The following is a 24,328-nucleotide window of genomic DNA, read 5'->3' on the forward strand; positions in this document are numbered from 1 at the left end:
GTCAGCCCTGCACGGGCCGTCTCTGTCACAGCGCTGTAGCCTATTTTTAATAACCGGAAAACAGCGTCAAAACAAGCGTTGAAACTAGTACATGGTGATCTGAATGCGGTTTAGTTACTTCCCTTTGGTTATTAACCATGATTTAGCGTATTGTCGTGGAACTAGTCAGTTTACGGAGGATTATGTGACTGCGCCACGTTTGTTTACAGCTGGTCAGATACCTCAAAACAATGTTCAGTTTAAGAGCACGAGAATCAGTGTCGCACTCCATAAGCTAAAAGGAGCAGAAACAATTATCCAGAAGATATAACATCGGCTTATTTTCAAATGTACCACAATCGGCTCCAGATAATTGCAAGAGCTAGCTTACTTACAAGTTTTTACATTGTTACTTATAATCCGTCTTGATTGCAAAGTGTTTATTCATATGACCGGTTTCGGTTCATCTATAACGATCTTCAGATCCGTAACGATAACAATACTAATCTACTATTTCACGAATAAAAATCTTTTTGATCCTATCTAATCAACATCAAATGTACCAGAACATACCTGATATTGCGGTTACAGGAGTAACCCGTCCAAATCCAGAAACTTTCAGAAGCTGCGTCACATAAAATTGGTTGGTAGAATGCACGTCATTTATATTAATTATAACACTATTATCGGCAGGTGGCGTCTGGTACATTTGTTACATTACATATGCACATACTGTATTCACTAGATTTATCTGATTAACTTTTATCTCCAAAAATACTTAATTAAAATCTGCAGAAGTCAAGGTTAAAATCTGGACTTGTCGAAATTAAAAAAAAAAAAGAACACAGTTAATTTATCATTTTTATACGACCTAAAATCATAGGGCGGTCTCTATATCTATGGCGCTGGTGTAGACTTGTTTTCCTCTACGGTCTGTTTCCGTGCTTCCCGCCACTTCGGTGTTGTGCCGCGATCCGCTCAGTTGTCTGGTGTCCATCGCCGTGGGCAAGAGGGCCCCGTCAACGACGCCAGCGCTGCGCGCATTTTCCAGCTCCTCCATCACGCGTCATCTGTCATCCCTCGGCCTGAATCTCCACACGCAACATTTGTCATCTCAGTAAGTCGTCATAAATACTAAAATAGGCGTTATGATTGAACTCGCTTTGCTCGTTGAGGATGAAATCCGGATCTTTCTTTATGTGGGTGTATATTTCAATTTCTTAGAAAATGTTAAGAAACCGTCCCTTATGAGCTCCAGGCAGGATGTCTAAATTTTTTTCAATGTTCTTGACTGAGTGCTTTGAGGCAGTCATTTGCGCCCAAACGCTGTTTTGTTTTCAGAGTAGGTGTGCTCACTGAATCTGGACTCCCCCAGTCTGCCCTATATATTGTTTACAGCAGTCATCACATTCGATCTTACATACACCTGAATCCTGAAATTTATTCGTAATATTACATATTTTGTGCCGGAGCTTCAATTTTAGCGTATTATTTGTTCGGAGCCCTATTTTAACGTCGGATTTACGAAAGCATCTTTCAATTTTATCTATAGTTCTTCCACTGTGAGAGCCACATATTTTTTTCTTGTTGTTCCTCTTAACTGCGACTTGACTCCCTTCTATTTGTTTCATTTGCCTCTTCTTTACCTTATTATAAATATTCATCGCCTGCTTACACGTATATCCGTTCGCTACGGCCACTTGTTTTAAAATACTTAGCTACTTTCCTACTCAGTGGCAATCTTTGTAGCCTGAATACCATCGAGGTAAAATATGCCCATTTGAATCGGGGTGGGTGACAAGGGCGCTCATTGATAACTGAATCTGTACACGTAGGTTTTCTGAATATGCTAAATTCATGCTTCCCATCTTTATTAGTGTTAAATCTGAGTAATCTATACAGTTCTCTTCTTCAGATTCCATAGTGAATCTAATTTTCGGGTGTTGATAGCTCATATTTTGTGCTACGTTTTCGATATTCTTATCTCTTTTGTATAATAAAATAGAGACGTCCACATATCTCCTGGAATGTACAATTTTCTCACCGATATCTGGATTTTCAACAAAGAATTCATTTTCCAAGTGATTTACAAAAATGTTAGCCTGCGTCCCAGCTAAACTGTTCCCCATTGCCAACCCGTCTTTTTGTTGATAAATTTTACCATTTAAAGTAAAGTAATTCTTCCAACATTTCCACTAGTTCAATTACTTCCCCCAATGCCAATTTACCATGAGTAGGGAGATTGTTCTTAATGATCTCAATTGTTTTTTTACGGGAATGTTTGTGTACAGATTGTTGATATCCAATGAAGCTAGTGACTCATCCTGATGCTACGGTCGCAGGTTCGAATCCTGCCTCGGGTATGGATGTGTGTTCTGTCCTTAGGTTAGTTCGGTTTAAGTAGTTCTAAGTTCTAGGGGACTGATGACCACAGCTGTTAAGTCCCATAGTGCTCAGAGCCATTTTGAACTCATCCTGAGGTATAACTACGTCTTTAATTTCATCGGCAAATTCGTAACTGTTCCTAATGTTAAAAGTCCGACAATACGAGTATGCCGCGTTCAATCTGTTGTTTACCTCTTTATTTAATTTGACTTGGGCTATTGGTATTATTGACGATAGGGCTAATCGATTTTTCAACCTTACGGAGCTTTATTTAAGACCGTAATTCGGAATTGGCGGATTCATTACTTTCAGTTTAAACTTTTCCTCCTCCGTGAAGAGAAACACACTGTTATCTATTTGTTTCCTTACGTCTGTTTGAAATTTCCTGGTTGGTTCTTTATTGACCTCTAGTATTACGTTCTCCATAAAGAACTTTTCAGTTTTCTCCATATAGTCTGTATCGTGTATTAAAGCCATAGTGCCGCCCTTATCTGCCTTTGTGACTATCGCCTTATGTGATTCTAACTTCTTATTCAAGCCCTTAAGAGTTAGTAGCTCGTTTCTGTTCTTGTGAGCAGAATGTGTTTCATCTATAATCGACTTCTTTACTTTAACTGCCGTGTTGAACAGATACGAACAGACCAACACCAGACGCCACCAGTCGGCAATAGTGTTATAATTAATATAAATAACGTGCATTCTGCCAACCAATATTGTGGCGCAGCATGTGAAAATTGCTGGATTAGGACGGGTTACTCCTGTAACCGGAATATCGGGTACGTTCTGGTACATTTGATGTTGAATAGATAGGATGAAAAAGATTTGCAGTTGTGAAATAGTAAATTAGTATCATTATCGCTACATATCTGAAGATGGTTCTAGATTAACGGAAACCAGTCATATGAATAAACATTTTGCAATCAAGACGGATTATAGGTAAAATTGTAAAATCACTGATTGCGGCTATCCTATCAGTCATAGTCTGTTTTTGCATAACTTACAAGTGACTCCATAGATTACAAATATGTGATTACAGAATTGGCCTCTGGTCTGAGATTCATTGCGGTGTGAAGTCCTTTCATATTCTAATCAGCCAGTAAGCGTTGCACCATGGGTCCAGATAGCCGCTATCCATTCTTGGGAAATTCGCCAGTCCTTGAGTGTGCAGTGCCACGGGTATGGAATTTGATCTGCACAGCGTTCGCAGTAGCGTCATGGGCAGCCCACTGCATGTTTTGAAAGCAGTGTCTGTGCGTAAACTGCGAGAAAAAAAGATGGCTCTGCGCGTAGCAAGGACTAGGTACAATTTATTACTACTTGACTCATTCTACCCATCGGTCCTGATGGTTTTCGTACCAGTTACATCTGTTTGGTCCTAGCGCAGCCGCTTGCCTGCCTCAGGCTGCACTTGGGTCCGTGTTTCCCCTTCCCTATCCCTCTCTGCTGCAGCCAAAACAGTGTCGGAAAGCGCCATTTGAAAATAATCACTCGGAGGTCACTGCCCCTCCTAAACACAGACGAGGGAAGGACAGGGCTCTCCACCTCCCTGCCCCCCCCCCCCCCCCCGCTTCCCGTCTGGGTTCACAAACATTCTTATCTACTCTGTGGCAGGTGTACTATCTGCCATGCTGCCCTTACATTACGACGATCCTGGCGCGCGACTCTGCTGCATGGAAGTACAGAACCTTATCTACGGGTATGTGAAAATTCACGTGACCACTTACACCAGCATCTCAGAAAGGTCCATCCCGACACTCGGAATGCCACTGTGTAACCTCTTCCGAAATCGCTCGGTTGGATGCAGGAAGCACGACTGCACTCCATGTCATGATTGCCCGTTTCTTTCACACATTCGCACAACACTGAGCATTCTGGCTGTGAGCATAGCCTGTGAGAGGGGGAGGATGACGTTGGCCGATGTTGAAATCATTACCAGTTAATCTATCGTCCACATACGGCATATGCCGTCTTCGGATCGAAATCGACGCCATCTTTTCAGGTGTACTAACTTTTTTCCGACAGTATATAATCAGTCTGAAACCTTCTAGCATCTACACATGTCTTCCACGTACTTTCCTTTTTTTCCATAGCAGGGAATTCGAATCACCGATCACAAATTTTCCCGTCCCTTGATTACCTCACTATTTCTTTTATCTTATCATACATTCTTTCAGTTTTACCATCTGCGGAGCTATATGAGTTACACACGACGCTACCGTGCTGGGTGTTGGCTTGCTGCCCATCGTGGCTACGATAATGCGTCCACTATGCTGGTCTTAGTAGCTTGCCGCATTCCTGTTTTATTATTCATTATTTGCTCTGCTCCTGCGTTACTTCTATTTGGTTTTGTGTTTATAACCCTGTACTACCGTGACCAGAAGCCCTCTTCATCCTGGCGCCAGACATCACTAATCACTACTGTATCTAATTTCCAGCAATCCATTTTCCTTTTTAAATTTTCTAATCTACCTACATTATCAAGCGATCTAACAGTCCTCGTTCCGAACTGTAGATTGCCAGTTTTGTTTTTTCTGATGACGATGTCTTCGTGGGTAGTCTCCGACAGGATATCTGAATTGTGGACCATCTTTCCGTAGAAAGATGTTACCCAAGAGGATGCCATCGTCATGTAACCATACAATACATCTGCATGCCCTCAGAAAAAGTAACGGCTGTTGTTTCCCCTTGCTTTTAGCTAATCCCTAGATAATTGTTTTCTCGAGCTGGTTATAGTCCTACTGGTATCTACAGAAGGTTGATGTCGCTCCTCGGTCTTTACGTTTCTACACGTGGGGGCGCTGCAGTCAGTTGAACTTTTATTAAGTAACAACGGCGCAAACGTCATTCACTCTGTTCGTAAAGTGACCAACATAGGAGGCATCTTAATGTTAGTTTGCTTTAGCCCTTGGTCCATTGCTCAGCTTGAAAACTGGCGAATACTTCTGTACGTATGAAGACGCCTTTGCAGTCCCGAAAGTTTTATTTATGTTAAGGGTCTACTACTAGTCTCTCCACTACGCAACTATCCTCGACAGGGCTTCCTGCGTATCATTAAATTCTCCTTGCGATAAGAACACAACACCATTACCCGCGAACTTGTTCACCATTTGACAGTTTTTACAATAGAATGGAGGAGATGCTGTCATTTAAACACTTTCGGATGAGTGTGATCCCCAATAAAGAATAGATGCTGTAGATGCTTATTCTCCTATTCATGTACAGGTCTCCTGATTAGTAACAGCCTTGCAATATTCGCCTGGGGTGCACTCTGTGGGCAGTCTAGAGATCTAGCTGGCGAGTCCTCACTCCCTGTGCCCAGCTAAGTCGCAGGAACTCCTACAGGCTATTCCCTAGGCCTTTCACAACGCGCCTCTGAAGTCAGTGGCGACACAGTGTTCATGTAACCCCAAGGGATGCTTATTTTGTACTAAATAGATTAACTCTATACGAAATCAGCAACGAAATCATATAAAATAATGTTTCAGAACAGAATATTGGTACTAAACCACAAGTTACAACAGTAACGTAATTTGAAATAAGATTAACTGGTCTCCCAATGAGAACAGAATGCAGTTATTATTTCCCCCGGAAAGGGATTATGCCTACGAGGCGATTTGAGGTGAAATGACGATCTGAAACCTATGGTGGGAACAGCAGGCGTCAGACAGATTCACTGGAACAATTCGAAGAAAGTGTAATCCATACACCAAGGAGGTTACTTACAAAACCATTGCTTGCATTATGACTGAGTATTGCTTCCTCTTTTCGGAGGACTGGTCGAACAAACAGAGAAAACCAAAACAAGATTAGCGCCTTTGGGCATGGAATTGGTTAGCAAGCACGAAAGCATTGCGAAGAGGTTCATCCATTGCTATGGTCTCAATTCCATTTTATATTCCACACAGCGTACGCTCTTAGGAGGGCCAGGAAACCTCCCTTCCTTCTACACATGTCTCGCGAAAGAGGTCACGACTATAAAGTTAATGAGGTGACACGGAAACCCACGAAAGTCGTTCGTCCCACGTAAAATTCGCGACTTGTAGAAAAATGACGTAATTGAGGATTGTACACAAAGTATCCCCTCGCCACACGCCACTGTTGATGCAGAGGGAACGATAAAATGTGATGACCTGTCAATGCCGAAAGCTTTTATGGTGTCGTCCGAAGAACGAGATCCCATGTCAAGATTCCTACCTCACGTAAGGACAATCGCTGCCGGACGCTGCTACGATATGAGTAACGTCGGCGTATACGCGTCCTCAAGAAGTTCCACACGCCACCGCTGCCAGAAGATTAGTTATATCAGTGCGCAGCGCCGCGCAGCCAATTCGTCATCGCCTACAACGACAGCATCATCTTAGATCATGCTGCATGAATGACCTCCCCATCATTCACGTATCGCTGCGAGCGAACAAAACTATTAGTCAGAACTGTGTATCGAATTTTATAGTACCATTGTACCATTCTGCATCATATCAAGTCATTGTGTTCAGCGAAAGTAATAAATACAGACTGTCAATCATGTGGACTTGGATTGTTTTAGAGACCGGGTAGAAGCTCGGACAAAACAACAGACCGGTATAGTAGTTGTCTAAAATTATTTGCTGAAACGAAATCAGTATGTACAGACAGGAATTTTCACACCACTCCTCACAAACACAGTTTGATTATCTACCGGTTATAGGCGATTCAGTCTAGAACCGCGTGACCTCTACGGTCTCAGATTCGAATCCTGCCTCGGGTATGGATGTGTGTGATGTCCTTATGTTAGTTAGGTTTAAGTAGTTCTAAGTTCTAGGGGACTGATGACCTCAGATGTTAAGTCCCATAGTGCTCAGAACCATTTGAACCTTTTCTTTTTTTGTTATCTATAGTCGGGTGGTGCCATTTGTACGATTTTAAAGGATGATCTTTGTCTTCCACATTGCTTGTTAGAGCACAGTGTTAGCCACACTGCCAGACATTACAAAACGCGCAAGCCGAAATCAAATCGAACATCGAGGTATGTATTTGCATGAGGGGTGTTTTATAAGTAATGCAACACTTTATTTGTCGTGCAGCTTCAGATAAAAAGCCTCGGAGTATGTTTTGGTACACCGTAGAATAATCATGCTCCTGCCGTTAGTGTGTCATGAAGTTCCGGTAGGTTGCGGCGATAAGCGTAGGCTTCGAAATGGCGTCTGTAAGGGGGGTGATTCCCTGACGCAGAGCTGTCTTTGAATTTGTTTTTGCGGAAAGCCAGAGCATAGCAGATATTCACAGGCTGTTGCAAGATGTCTACAGAGACCTGTCAGTGAACAAAAGCACGGTGTGCCGTTGGGCTAGGGACCTGAGATCATCGCAATAGTGTCGCGCAGACCTGTGGGTACTCTCGCATGCCGGCCGGGCGTACGCAGCTGTGACTCATGCAATTTCGGACTTCAGCGTGTTCCTCGCCATAAAAATGCAAACGTAATTCTTCTGCTCCATAACAACTCAGCGTCTCACACACGTGTGCGTACCCGAGGGGAACTGACAAAACTGCGTTGGACTGTTCTTATTCATCCACTCCACAGTCCGAACCTCTCACCTTCCATCTGTCTGGCCCAGTGCAGGATATGCTCTGCTGGAAGCAATACGTTAATGATGACGAAGTTATTCATGCAGCAAGACGTTGGATCCGACGATGACGAGTGGAGTGGGACCATTCGGGCATGTGGGTCGATGCAATATTGGTAACAATTCGTGCTTCGTATTTTCGAAGTATCTATTTACTTTTCCTTATTGAAAAAAATACAATGACGTTCCAATTGAAAACTTTTGTACTTTCAATATTTTCAACTTTTCCAACCAAATTATTTCATTCAAATATTCATTCGTATTGTATATTGAAAACTTTGTGCATGGGAGAATAATATTCATATTTTCTTCTGGTAAACCTTCCGAGATGTAAGGTCGTGGTCCATGAAACTCTTCAGCTCCTAACGTTTCGTCCAGAGCTGCGCTGGATATCTTCAGAGGGGTGTTTCTCCTCCGGTGAGTCTTGCCGACTGACGGGTCGGACGTCTGAGAGCTACTTATACATCGTAGAAAGTGGGCGTGACTAGAGTTGCACCTGATACGCAGAGATAATCTTTGTCAGAGATAAAACTTAACTATCGATCGTAATCTCGTCACGGATAAAACTGTCTACCAATTCTGTAGTGCTACTGTCCAAGTATCACTAAGTTTCAGGGTCTCTTCTTTCCGATTAAAATTATCCCTATGTTTATATACACTCCTGGAAATTGAAATAAGAACACCGTGAATTCATTGTCCCAGGAAGGGGAAACTTTGTTGACACATTCCTGGGGTCAGATACATCACATGATCACACTGACAGAACCACAGGCACATAGACACAGGCAACAGAGCATGCACAATGTCGGCACTAGTACAGTATATATCCACCTTTCGCAGCAATGCAGGCTGCTATTCTCCCATGGAGACGATCGTAGAGATGTTGGATGTAGTCCTGTGGAACGGCTTGCCATGCCATTTCCACCTGGCGCCTCAGTTGGACCAGCGTTCGTGCTGGACGTGCAGACCGCGTGAGACGACGCTTCATCCAGTCCCAAACATGCTCAATGGGGGACAGATCCGGAGATCTTGCTGGCCAGGGTAGTTGACTTACACCTTCTAGAGCACGTTGGGTGGCACGGGATACATGCGGACGTGCATTGTCCTGTTGGAACAGCAAGTTCCCTTGCCGGTCTAGGAATGGTAGAACGATGGGTTCGATGACGGTTTGGATGTACTGTGCACTATTCAGTGTCCCCTCGACGATCACCAGTGATGTACGGCCAGTGTAGGAGATCGCTCCCCACACCATGATGCCGGGTGTTGGCCGTGTGTGCCTCGGTCGTATGCAGTCCTGATTGTGCCGCTCACCTGCACGGCGCCAAACACGCATACGACCATCATTGGCACCAAGGCAGAAGCGACTCTCATCGCTGAAGACGACACGTCTCCATTCGTCCCTCCATTCACGCCTGTCGCGACACCACTGGAGGCGGGCTGCACGATGTTGGGGCGTGAGCGGAAGACGGCCTAACGGTGTGCGGGACCGTAGCCCAGCTTCATGGAGACGGTTGCGAATGGTCCTCGCCGATACCCCAGGAGCAACAGTGTCCCTAATTTGCTGGGAAGTGGCGGTGCGGTCCCCTACGGCACTGCGTAGGATCCTACGGTCTTGGCGTGCATCCGTGCGTCGCTGCGGTCCGGTCCCAGGTCGACGGGCACGTGCACCTTCCGCCGACCACTGGCGACAACATCGATGTACTGTGGAGACCTCACGCCCCACGTGTTGAGAAATTCGGCGGTACGTCCACCCGGCCTCCCTCACGCCCACTATACGCCCTCGCTCAAAGTCCGTCAACTGCACATACCGTTCACGTCCACGCTGTTGCGGCATGCTACCAGTGTTAAAGACTGCGATGGAGCTCCGTATGCCACGGCAAACTGGCTGACACTGACGGCGGCGGTGCACAAATGCTGCGCAGCTAGCGCCATTCGACGGCCAACACCGCGGTTCCTGGTGTGTCCGCTGTGCCGTGCGTGTGATCATTGCTTGTACAGCCCTCTCGCAGTGTCCGGAGCAAGTATGGTGGGTCTGACACACCGGTGTCAATGTGTTCTTTTTTCCATTTCCAGGAGTGTATTTCAATTGCTTCTCTACAAAGGCATGGGTAATAGTTCGTCGTCGTAGATAAAATTTTTGTTTCGGAAAACTTCACTTGATGATTTCCTGACTGAAAAGCGTGTTCTGCTACAGCCGATTTATCTGTTTTTCCTAATCGGCAAAGACTTCTGTGTTCTTTTAACCGTGTATTGATGCTTCTTTTTGTTGTTCCAATATAAACTTTACCACATGTACACGGAATTTTACACTTGTTTTAAGAAACTCGTATGTGTTTTTAGTCAGCTTTCAAAATTTTGATGACGGCATAATGACGTTCTTGTATGTTTTGGCGTATTCATCGGTCGTATTCTGGACTCGGGGTCCAAATGCACCTGTTGTCTCCTGCAGGCATACGAAAACACTCGGCAAGACACGTCCAGAAAAGTAATGGCATATTGTGCTGTATATGAATGCGTAACTTTCTTCATGTCCACTCTCTTCACAAGTACGATCTTGCTTCCTTTGTGGATGAGAGTCCGGTTGAAAATATTCTGGTACTGACATCCTGGAAGCAAATGAAACAGCACGTTGTTTAATGACAGAAACGATTGTACAATTACATGATTACACAAGAGAATTATTCAAATGTGTATTCGTTGTCTGAAATACCATTTATAGAATGTGATTTCATTTTGTGTCACATACCTGTTTGATCCGTGTTGATAATACAGTCCGTGTCAAAAGTGGGTATTAAATTTCGAGTTAGTAGCCGGAAAGTTTTTGCAACAGCCGAGGTTTCATCAAATGTCTCTGTTTCCTTTCGTGATAGGAATTTTGTTACTTTCCGTTGACGAATTCTGTGCCGTTGTTTAAATCTCGTGACCTGTCGACTAGAAGCTTTAAATTCAAAGTTTACATATTTTGCGCCAGCTGCTAAAGCCCTTTGTTGCAGATTTCGAATGGTAATTTGGTGGTAATTGTGCCTAGCTTCGAAAAAAACGATCGTAAGTCATCGAATCTATCGCTGTGTATTTGTCAAATACAGATCCACCCTTTTTAATTTCGTCTTCTCATAGCCTGCAAACTCCACTGAGGATGTGCTTTCGCAATGTTGACGCATTGTATTTTGTATTCTAGCGGAATATACGTAGGCTCTTTGGATTTTTTCCCTGGGGGTTCATACTCTTCCGAAGAATCGTTTGTTGTAACCTCTTCGAATTCTACTTCACCAACTTAATTCTCGCAAAGTAGCTCTTCATCAACCACGATAGTGATTTCACTCAAGAAATCTATCACAGTGGTGAACAACCTCTGTGCCATCAGCATAGCTTCGTGTGAAATTGACGGCGAACCTTCTGATGATAGTAAATCGTTTTCAACCAGCAGTACATTGAAATGGGTAACTACATCTTTAATCAGCAACTTAGATTTATCGCTGTGTAGAGAATCGTCGGTAATATCTTCTACAAGTCCCTCAGAACTCGCGATGTGTTCACTTCGAAGCACTGTAACCACAAAACGTTAGCGACAGGAAAAACTTTCATTCACGTGTACTCGTTCCAAGCGCGCGAAAGCAACTGCTAGGCTCTTCTTCCCTGATGGTAGTGCAGGGAGTGCTGATGCGTGGCTATCCCTTCGTTCTCCCTTTTTGGGGACCCTCGTTTATAGCGGTCTCAAAAAAAAAAAATGGTTCAAATGGCTCTGAGCACTATGCGACTTAACTGCTGAGGTCATCAGTCGCCTAGAACTTAGAACTAATTAAACCTAACTAACCTAAGGACATCACACACATCCATGCCCGAGGCAGGATTCGAACCTGCGACCGCAGACTGAAGCGCCTTGAACCGCACGGTCACACCGGCCAGCATAGCGGTCTCAAGACATTGAATTTGATCGTGTAACTGAACTAGTTGGATAGAAGCCGTACGCTCCTGTTCGACGGATGTTATGTATAATATACATGATAGAAATGAAATATTGTCAGTATACAATACGAACGAATATTTCAAGGAAATAATTAGGTTGGAAAAGTTGAAAAAGTTGAAAGAACAAAAGTTTTCAATTTGAACATCACTGTATTTTATTTTTCTATAAGGAAAAAGCAAATAGAAACTTTGAAAATACGAAGCACGAATTGTTATCAATATTGCATCGGCCACCGCGCCATTCGGTTCAGTGAGCGGACGCATGGGTATTATATACTGTAGGAATGAAAGTTTCGGAGCGTTTTTCTCGTGAATGGCTGACCATCTGGCCGTATGGCTGGGGAATTGTAACTCTATGGGGCAGTGATGCAAACACGCGCCGTTCCACTCCGAACTTCATTTCCCAACCCTGGGTCTCCCCATGTTAGCCCCGCGCCTCCAGCACACGAGTCCAGCGCTGTGGGCGCGGCACCCCCTCGCCCCTGCTACGTACTGTCAAGTTGACGTCTTGTTTGAAATTTAGGTCTTTCAATTCTGTAGCACTTTTTGAAAGCTTTGCAACCGTCTACCGCTTCCCTTGAAATCACTGTAACCTACATCACGCCCAATTTGATGTGTGTAACGTAGTAGGTGACTGTCAAGCATATCCTGTAAATTGTATCGAGCATCCTTGAAACGCGCAAAACCACTTTTCGTAACAAGTGCGCCTTGTCCTCACTCGAATATCCGTAGCTTTTCTTACGCACTACACGAGCATATTGCTGCGGACTTATTCAAAATATGATCGTAATTATTTTTAATATACAGCGGATAATCTTCCATGTATATAATTACATTTAGTACCCTCTCCTTGGACCACGATTGTCGTTTATTACGATTCGCTGGAGACGAGATTTGCGCTTCACTGTCCGACAAGGATGATGAACTACTAGACTCGACACGTGTTTCAGTATCACTTTCACTTGTTAAGCAAGTATTGTCATTACTGTACTCTTCGTCCGCATCGTCGACAGTATACGACAGCACACATTCACTGACTCGTCTTTCAAAAACGCTAATATTTCATCTCTTACTTGTTTCTCATTCCGTGTAATTCCTTAGGTTCCTTAGGTGAACTTTAGCAACCTGTTGTAGATATGACGCAATGTTTGCCTTTCTTTATCTTTGCCATTGCTTTGCTTTGTGTCGACATCACTAGCACCGTAGAACTGTTGTGAATTATTCAGAGACTAAGCAGTTCAACTAAGCTCCGTAGCTTCATGCTATGGTCACAATTGGATACCTCCAGTCCCGCCTCCTCGTTGCCATTAGGAGCCATTATTCAGGTTGCGTCGTAGACACTATGTGAGGCGTCGAATGCTGCCAATATCATTGTCCTTTTGCGACCTCGCACTCACAGGGTTCCATGTTAGCAAAAATTAAAAAAAGAGGAAGTGACGAAAATGGGCAGTGGCGCACCGAGGGTTCCATATAGGTTTAATTACGTATACATATAGTTCATCTAGCCAGTAAATCGAGAATTTCGACGGTTTCTGCCTGTTATTGATATCGATACTGGTAGGGTACCAAAATGTAAGAAATAAATGTCCTTACTTCTTTATTGCTCTAACGCAGAAACCTCAATGTTTTATATCGCAAAGGCAGCGTCGAGCTTTGTATGAGACACAAATTGTGGCATGATATGTCTACCGGTTCCTAAGAGAAAGCGAACGGACGGACAGACAGACAGACAGACAGACAGACAGACAGACAGACAGACGGACGGACGGGCGCAGTCACTCTGATATCAAACGAACTTTTTTTTCCACACAGATAATTACAAATTAACAACTGTCGGAATTTTTCCTTTACTTTCACCGTAAAAACTAGAATCTTGCCAAACATCATACATCTAGGTTAACAGGAAGTACGCTACAAGTGTCGAAGAGTGAGTTTGCGTATATCAGTATATATGACATAAGCGGCAGTATCTTTTGACTGACGATGTTGTTGTTGTTGTGTTGTTGTTTCCTGAGACTGGTTTGATGCAGCTCTCCATGCTACTCTTTCCTGTGCAGGTTTCTTCTTCTCCCAGTACCTACTGCAGCCTACATCCTTCTGCATCTGTTTAGTGTATTCATGTCTAGGTCTCCCTCTACGATTTATAACCTACACGCTGCCCTCCAATACTAAATTGGTGATCCCTCGATGCCTCAGAACATGTCCTACCAACCGATCCCTTCTTCTAGTCAAGTTGTCCCACAAGCTCCTCTTCTCCCCAATTCTTTTCAATACCTCCTCATTAGTTATGTGATCTACCCATCTAATCTTCAGCATTCTTCTGTAGCACCACATTTCGAAAGCTTCTGTTCTCTTCTTGTCTAAACTATTTATCGTCCATGTTTCACTTCCATACATGGCTACACTCCATACAAATACCTTCAGAGACCATGAAACTTAAATCTATACTCGATGTTAACAAATTTCTCTCCTTCAGGAACGCTTTCCTTGCCATTGCCATTCTACATTTTATATCCTCTCTACTTCGACCATCATCAGTTACTTTGCTCCCCAAATAACAAAACTCCTTTACTACTTCAAGTGTCTCATTTCCTAATCTAATTCCCGTAGCATCACCTGACTTAATTCGACTACATTCCATTATCTTCGTTCTGCTTTTGTTGATGTTCATCTTGTACCCTCCTTTCAAGACACTGTCCATTCCGTTCAGCTGCTCTTCCCAGTCCTTTGCTGTCTCTGACTGATTTACAATGTCATCGGCGAACCTCAAAGTTTTTATTTCTTCTCCGTGGATTTTAATATCTACTCCGAACTTTTCTTTTGTTTCCTTTACTGCTTGCTCAATATACAGATTGAATAGCATCGAGGAGAGACTACAACCCTGTCACACTCCCTTCCCAACCACTGCTTCCCTTTCATACCCCTCGACTCCTATAACTGCCATCTGGTTTCTGTACAAATTGCAAATAACCTTCCGCTCCCTGTATTTTACCCCTGCCACCTTCAGAATTTGAAAGAGTGTATTCCAATCAACACTGCACTGACGTAGATGGTTCAATTGGCTCTAAGCACTATGGGACAACATCTGAGGTCATCAGTCCCCTAGAACTTAGAACTACTTAAACCGAACTAACCTAAGAACATCACACACATCCATGCCCGAGGCAGGATTCGAACCTGCGACCGTAGCGGTCGCGAGGTTCCAGACTGAAGCGCCTAGAACCGCTCGGCCACACTGGCCGGCACTGACGTAGAAGCATCAACTTTCTACATTGGGAATGGATCGTAGATCTTAGTATGCGGCATGAATTTCAACTTGCTGCGTCGACCCGTTCAAGTGAAAAAGGGTTTCTAACAGTCGGAGACACAGACAGACAGATGGTCAAAATAGTGATTTACTGAGATACAGAACGCTAAAAATGGAAAAACATACGTGCCGTTCAGTTGTCCTTAGTTTAATTTACGGTATACGTACACGTAGTGTACCTTGCCTCTCAGCAAACAATATATTTAATTTAATGGTTTAATGAATAATTCTGGTGTTTGTGAACAAAAATCTGCGATAATATTCCAATCGGTAGAAATTCTGTTTAATAAAAAACACAAATGAAGTGGCCAGAGCCTACATAACAAGAACAGTTTTCATGCCAGCACTCCTCGCTCTTTAGACATTGAATGCAGTCTTCTGTTGACGGATTTTTTTACTTTTCAGAGCAGTCTGCACAGCAAAAAGGCTGTATCTTTTCTGTCGACATATTTAAGTTTTGTCTCTTTTTTCCTTTTGTTTGCTTGACCAGAATCAAACAGTTTCCTCTTTGGTTTATTTATTTCTTTTCTCTTAACTGGGGTTCCACTTGCTTCTTGAATGGAGTCCCAGATGCTACTTCCGTCTTATTCCCTCTCTACTGTCTTTTCTGACAATCTTTTCCTCTAGGCAAAGAAATTATTTCTCTTCGGGAAACGTACGTAGCTAGTCTTCGTTGTGGTTCACTAGTACACAATTGTGAATTTTGGGTCTGGAGAGATCCAGCTTCAGCTGTGGACACTTAAGTACACCATCTTGAGGTCTCAAGTGACGCTGAGGGGTTAACACCAATCGTATACATGATTCCTTAGTGGTCAACATCTATAAACGGATTCTCGCAGACTACCTGCAACAACGATGTTGTCTCTCCTCCTTCAACTAGTTACGAAGTCCCTCAAACCTCCACCCATAAGAATGGACATACAAAAACATCGTAAAAACTGTCACTCTGGTTTATAAGGGTGGAAGGCAGGAAATAAGAGGCATTCGATTTGATGAGTGCCACTAATCTTGAACAGTTTCGTTGCTTCCGTCATTGTGGCCGTCCTTTGATAAGCAGTTCCAAACTCTTTGGAGTTTTAAATGAAATAACTATTACTGAGGTGAAAAAAGTATTGTACTTTGCCTTGTATCTTGTACAAGGTAAATTCATAATTGGTACAGCCCAAAAAAAATTTTAACACTCCAAACCTCACACTTTTCATTGCTTGGGGTCAATTGCTACTTCCAGCACCATGCAGATATCTTGTCTTAGCAATATTACAAGTCTTTTTAATCGTCTGTTGACTTTCCCAGACGGTAAGCGATGGCATCATCTGAAAACAAACTAACAGAGTTGCTTAGATTGTCTCCTAAATCGTCTATATAGATTAAGAACAGTAAATAAAGTATAACGCACGTAACCTCGGGCCTAAATTTGGTTTACTAGGACGACTTTGCGACTATGACTACAAACTACGACCTTTTTAAAAGGAAAGCACAGATTATGTCTCACAGCTCAGAAGATCCGCCATGGGCATGTCTCCGAATAGTATCCGTTTGTGAAGAATGACGTCAAAACTTTCTAGAAACCTAAAAAGGATATTTAACTTAGGAGCTCCTGTCGATAGATTTCATTACTTCATGCAAATAAAGAACCAGCTGTTTCGTAAGAATCAAATTTCCTAAATTTGTGCTTTTTGCTTGTCAAGAGACCTTTTTCTAAGAGTCATTTTGTAATGTTCGAACATGATAGTTTCATAATCCTACCACAAACCGATGTCAGGTATATGGGTCATTAATTTAGCAGATTACTTCTATTTCATTTCTTCTGTATTGGTGTGAACCGTACAAGTTTACAGCCTTTAGATACGGATTATTAGACAAACAAGAGGCCGTAAATGATTGCTAGAAGCGGAGCTATTCTTCGATAAGAAATTTTGAAGTTCAGTCCTTACTGAGTAATTTAAGAAAACGCTTCCTCACACAACCATATTATTACCTGACTTGTATTGCGAAGTAACTAAGCTTCCTGTATTAATTTTCAGGTGATGTCGGTGATGTCCATCACTAAAATACACGAGGAGACACGCCGCAGCAACGAGAATTCTCGGTAAGGGAGAACACTCTCAAACGGACTGTACACTAGTTTCTAAATTCAGTTCGTGTGGCTGGTTTGTTGAGCAACACGACTGAACAGTGCAGTGGAACTGACCTACTATGGTTTTCCTTAGATGTTTCTTATCTGGGAAAACATTTCTACACATGTGATTCGAGAAATTGAATAGCGTGTCGAATAAAGTGAAGCTTTTGAATGAGGAGGGATCCGCAGCTACGAAGAACTTTTTGAATAATTTCTTGACACCCTCAGTTGCCATTTTCTTTATTTCCTGTGCGATTGTACAATACAATCATACATGAAGTACTTAAAAATGGCGTAAGACTGAATTTGTACTTGAAGGCTTCAAGAAATCATTCAAAAAAGTTAAGCTTCTTTTAAGAATATAAACGAAGTGCGGCAATAAGAATCATCCGATTACGCGTATAAGCATATACTGGATTCTAGGATCACGCTGTATGAGAAACGCAGCCGTACAATAAACCCTTCATTACTTTTGCTATATAGGGACAGTTGAATGCTTACTGTTTCTTATTTCATAGTTTCCGCGCTCGCTGTATTATTTGCAGAATTCATCTCCATGTTGACATAACTTGTATAAGCGTTACCATCAGACAAGTGTCCCAGAAAAGACTTTTATAATGGGCTATCCTCGACTGCGGACCCCATGTGCTACTTTCTGGACAATATAAGCACTGGGTGTGTGAGGAGCAGAAATACGCGGACACCGAGTTACTAACCTCACCACTTTATTCACAAATATATTTTACAATAACACTAACGCTACACCGACTCGCTACACTATTTCCGTCACCGTGACCGCACTTGAGTACAGATATGTCGAGACTCGCCATTGTGGAAGACTGACAACTCGTTCGAACCTCCCTGGTTGAGCGGCTCTGCCAGGGACTCCAGCTGTGGATGCGTTTTGCCTCTGGGCGTTCGCTTGCCATCTCACGACAAGCTGATCAGCAATCCAAGATGGCGGCAGCTTCCCGCGTTTGTACGCACGAGTCGCCCCGTGCATACCTTTAGCCCTTACAGCCGCTTCATTAACCAGTAACAGAAAAATGTAGAGTATCCGTTGTTACAGTCGCAAACTTTCTTTTTTTCAGTTGAGTCTTTCAAGCCATCTTCCAGTATAACGTCACTGAAGCGTAAGTGCAAAGACAGCCTGCTCTCGAGGACACCAGCACGGGCGTGGCAGTGTTGTGAGTGCGGTGAATTGGAATTCCTGGTGCTATCTACTTGTTTAATGAAAGTAGAACATACACCAAACAAAAACATATTTCTGAGATTGTGGACACAAAACCAAAATACTATGGGAAAACAAAGACGGAACTTAAAACGTTAATGGGCACTAGCTACTTCTGACCTTGAACATTCTCCCCTGAAAATTTATTGGTGTTGTTAAATTCCCGGCCTGGACACTACAGATGACGTACTTCAAATAGTATCTGAAATACAATAAATTAAAGTATACCTACAACAAGCATACTGCCTCTTACAAGTAAAATTCTGAAATAATTATCTGTTTTCGGTGTGCATATACAAGGCATCTCATGATTTAGTCTGTCGGTAAATTGAAGAGCGAGCGAGGGAGTGGCCACACCGCCATTGCAGCTACGTCACAAGGCGCTTCTACAGGCTGTTTCACAACGTAGTACCGGACCTACCGCGGCGCGCGCTTTAAATCTGTGGCGACGCCGTGTACAGATACGTCTCGGCTGCGTTTATTTTTAGACAAACGTATTAAGAGCATAAGGAATACAATAAACGATGGCTTCTTCCGAAACACATTATAGAGTAAATATTATTAACATAAGAACGGAAGTCAGGATTCTACTACAAACACATAACCAAATGCCTGTTCATGTGAATGTATATTCCTCTATTGCTATTCGTAAAACGAACCCCATATAATGCAATCAATCTGTAGAACTTAAGGCTTGTTCTTATTTTTTGTTTCTACTAAAAGGTAGAAGTTTTCTTTGAAGGACTGCATTGAAACTTAACAATTCTTGCAACACGAAGAGTGTTTAAAAAGTAAGCAGAAATTTTTAATTTTGTTTGTTGTATAGACCGATTTGCACTACTTTTTTGTTACTGTCTCTGTAAACACGCCTGAAAAGTATATGTACAATGTTATGCATGTTGGGTATGTACTCTGTTGTCAGCTATCAAAAAGGTTACATGTGTTTTGGTAGCATCAACGATTATTTGCTTTGTATAAAAATAGATCAGAGAATCGGTATAAAATTTTGTTATAAGAATGAAATTTTTAGAAATGGTAAATATTCCTTTTGGTGAGCCTGTTACGAGTAAACCAAGGACGGACAAGCGATATAAACATCTCAAAGCAGGCCTTGAAGGACAGCAAATTTACAAGCATGGATGAGATTAAAAATGCACAGTTCAGAGACCTATAAACTGTCCCAATGAAACAGCCCCTAAAGTGTTTCGGGAATTGGAAAAAGCACTGCTATAGTATGTATTGGGGAATATTTGGAAGAGGATATCACTGCTGTAGATTAACAAAGTTCTTACCAAAAACTAAAAATGAGCATGTGAACGCATCTCGAATGTCAAACTTTTGGCTTAGAAGTCCAGAGTCGGTGTACATGTTTCGAAGGAAATTTCAGCAGTGTTTAGAATAGCTATTGCGCACTTGTTTTAAGCAATATGTCTTAGAATCAGGTGAATAGTGACCGAGATACAGATTTAGTGTTCCATAAGCATCAAAGGTTTTATATCATTTTGAAACTGTCTATAACGATGGGTTTCCACCCAAAATTATTAGCTTTCCTTCGTGGCGATTCCAGTAAACCATGGGACTTACTTTTCCGTTCCTTGCTTATGTGTCCCATTGCGTGAGGCTGACGTTTTCATGGATTGAAGCCCTTTAATTGGGAATAGTAATATTAGCCAACAGTTGTTTTTGGGCCACTTCTATAATACACGCTGTAATAACATTAGAGACGATCGAACGCTCGTTGTTCCGCAAATACCTCCACTTCTTCGTATTCTGCACATTTTCTTGCAATGCTAGACGATTATCCATCACTTCTGGGCATCGAAGTATATCAGTAAGTATACAAAGTTAGCTCACTGACACTTGCAACTAAAATCCCACGAACAGAAACGACGTATATCACTGCACCCCGATCTACACCGTTTGACAGGTAACGGGCAACAGATTTTGGATGCCCCTGTAGGCCGGCGGCAGCGTTCTTCCGGGAAAGGCCACTTCCCCCACCAAAAGCGCTGCACGCTCTTGAGTTTACAAACACACTATAAATGGTCAGTATTGAGGTGTATTACAGTAACGATCACTCGAAACTAAAAATTTAGTTAACATTGGCTGAGAAAATGCAGATCTTCAAAGTTACGAGTATTTTGTCATCTTTTATACTCTTAAGCAAAGGTCTTCCACTGTAAGGTCCGCCCCGGTAGCTGAGTGGTCAGCGTCACTGATTGCCATCATATGGGCCCGAGTTCGTTTCCCCGCTGGGTCTGGGATATTCTCCACTTACGGACTGGGTGTTGTGCTATCATCATTTAATCTCCATCTGGCACGCAGATCGCCCAATGTGGCGTCTAATGTTATAAGACCTGCATCAAGGCGGCCGGACCTGACGCCAAACGCTCATTTCCATTTCCACTGTAAGCCCTTTGCTTTCCATATTTTGGGAGAAGGTAGTATGGACGAAAACAAGAAAACATCTACTAGTAAATATACGCTATAAATGCGTGCCTTAAAATGTATGAGATAGTTTGGTGGAAGAGAGATGTTTCACAGCAGCAAAGATGAACATGTACTCATAGGCCTGACTCCTAAGGTATGCATTTTTTTAAATCGTATGTGACTTAACTGCTAAAGTCATCAGTCCCTAAGCTTACACACTATTTAACCTAAATGATCCTAGGGGCAAACACACACACCCATGCCCGAGGGAGGACTCGAACCTCCCCCAGGACGAGCCGCACAGTCCATGAATGTAGCGCCTAAGACCGCTCGGCTAATCCCGCGCGGCTATGCATTTTTCAGCCGGTGTTTACTAGATATAATTTTCTTCGAATGATCAATCCTGAGGTATCTCTGAATATGGATATTCCTCCAGGAACACTCTCTATACATAAATTCTTCGGATGCATTTATTATTTAACACCTTGCTAGAGCATCTCTGGATAAATTACTGTGAAGGAAAGGGACTGGAGGATGATTCAAGATCGCAGATTGGCCTACCACAAAATAAATAAATAGAATAAAGGTTTAACGTTCCATAGAAGATGACGTCATAGACGGAGTAACATTTTCAGAAGAAACATTCCAGCACTTGCTTTAAGCGCCCCACAAAATCACAGAAAAACTGAAACTGGAAGGCCAGACTGATATTTCGACCGGCGTCCTCTCAAATTCGAATCCAATAAGCCACGTCAGTCGCTGTATTGTGTCAACAAACGGACGACACAGCATAAGCACTACTACGTTTACTGCGTTTGTTTCAAATACTGTGTAAAAGCAACAAACATTCCGCAACCCACAGTGAGAGAAAGGGCATTGAGCTATTAGAGGTGCATAATAAGTGATTTCGAAATTCGAGCAACTAGAATTAAAAGCCATTAGACATGGCGTCGAGATAACTACCATGTGGACACATTTTATACGGGATCAGGATTACGGATGGTAATATTCGTGTTCTGTGAGCAAGCGCTCTGTCTGCAGCTGTCTAACTAATAAATTTTACACGTATCTCTGTACAGGTTGCATCACATATATTCAAAAAAGTAGCCGCTAAGAGATCATGGTAGTTGTTCGTTGTTTATTAGACTGATATAACATACGGTCTGCATACAGAACAGCAAATCGTCCGCTGAGAATCTCGAGAGGCACAAATAACGATCAAGAAAACAGTTTATACTTTGTCTCCCCGTTTAGAAATCTTTGACGGGAGGTTTTTGCTGTATTGTGCAAAGGCGAGACCGGCTGCCGCCGTTAGCAGTTGCAGGTATCGCGCCGGACGGGGGGCGGTCATCGCAGGTAACGGGATTACAACAGGAGATAAGGGCGCATAACTCGGGGTGGCGTGTCGCAAACATAGCTGCAACAGGCAGTGTCAGAGCAAAGAACTGCATAACATACAATGACAAGACGTGAACGTAGAAGCAACGCAATAAGGGTTAGAATTTGCTGAAGGTGAAGGAAGCATTGGTAAATATGCGCAACCTCACTAAAAAGCACAGTCTGTAAAGTAAATGTTTACAAGGAAAAGATAAGAAGGGTGCTAGAACCGGTATGGATTTTCGTTCAGATGGTAGAAACTGACAGAAGTCTATCAAGTAAAAGAGAAGTGATACGTCGCATTCCCCAAGGAATTGTTATAAGGCGTCTGCTTTTCCTTATCTATATGTGGCAGTCAAACCAAAAAGAGACAGACGGAGAAGAAAGTACGTAGACTCACTACTATTTCACAAGTAATCGCCGTAAATGTTAAGGCATTCATTCCAATGTGACACAAGGTGGCCAGAGCCTTGACGGAAAAATATTTCACTTGCCTACGGAACCAGATTGTATCCTGGCGTGCACCTCCTCTCCGAAGCAAGTCGACCGTCACGAATGTCTTCTCCAGGGATCCAAAAATACCAGAAACCACGTGGACAGCGATCGGAACCGAATGCAGGATGTGTAAGGGCTGTCCAGTGAAACTTCTCCAGCACAGTCCAACCAACCTTGGCAGCAAGTAGGCCCGCCATCAGTGGCCGTCGATTTGTTTTGAACGAAGGCTGAGTACAATCATCGTTCCATAGGCAACCGCAAAAATTTTTCCATAAAAAACTGGCCGTGTTGTATCACAGTGGCTTAAATGTGTAAGCATTTATGGCGATTACTTTTGAAATAATAAACAATTCACTAACTTTTTTCGCATGTATTCCTTTGATTTGATTTCCTCTTATACACTCCTGGAAATTGAAATAAGAACACCGTGAATTCATTGTCCCAGGAAGGGGAAACTTTATTGACACATTCCTGGGGTCAGATACATCACATGATCACACTGACAGAACCACAGGCACATAGACACAGGCAACAGAGCATGCACAATGTCGGCACTAGTACAGTGTATATCCACCTTTCGCAGCAATGCAGGCTGCTATTCTCCCATGGAGACGATCGTAGAGATGCTGGATGTAGTCCTGTGGAACGGCTTGCCATGCCATTTCCACCTGGCGCCTCAGTTGGACCAGCGTTCGTGCTGGACGTGCAGACCGCGTGAGACGACGCTTCATCCAGTCCCAAACATGCTCAATGGGGGCAGATCCGGAGATCTTGCTGGCCAGGGTAGTTGACTTACACCTTCTAGAGCACGTTGGGTGGCACGGGATACATGCGGACGTGCATTGTCCTGTTGGAACAGCAAGTTCCCTTGCCGGTCTAGGAATGGTAGAACGATGGGTTCGATGACGGTTTGGATGTACCGTGCACTATTCAGTGTCCCCTCGACGATCACCAGTGGTGTACGGCCAGTGTAGGAGATCGCTCCCCACACCATGATGCCGGGTGTTGGCCCTGTGTGCCTCGGTCGTATGCAGTCCTGATTGTGGCGCTCACCTGCACGGCGCCAAACACGCATACGACCATCATTGGCACCAAGGCAGAAGCGACTCTCATCGCTGAAGACGACACGTCTCCATTCGTCCCTCCATTCACGCCTGTCGCGACACCACTGGAGGCGGGCTGCACGATGTTGGGGCGTGAGCGGAAGACGGCCTAACGGTGTGCGGGACCGTAGCCCAGCTTCATGGAGACGGTTGCGAATGGTCCTCGCCGATACCCCAGGAGCAACAGTGTCCCTAATAATTTGCTGGGAAGTGGCGGTGCGGTCCCCTACGGCACTGCGTAGGATCCTACGGTCTTGGCGTGCATCCGTGCGTCGCTGCGGTCCGGTCCCAGGTCGACGGGCACGTGCACCTTCCGCCGACCACTGGCGACAACATAG

The sequence above is a fragment of the Schistocerca nitens genome, chromosome 1, assembly GCF_023898315.1.
Source record: "Schistocerca nitens isolate TAMUIC-IGC-003100 chromosome 1, iqSchNite1.1, whole genome shotgun sequence".
Classification (NCBI taxonomy): domain Eukaryota; kingdom Metazoa; phylum Arthropoda; class Insecta; order Orthoptera; family Acrididae; genus Schistocerca; species Schistocerca nitens.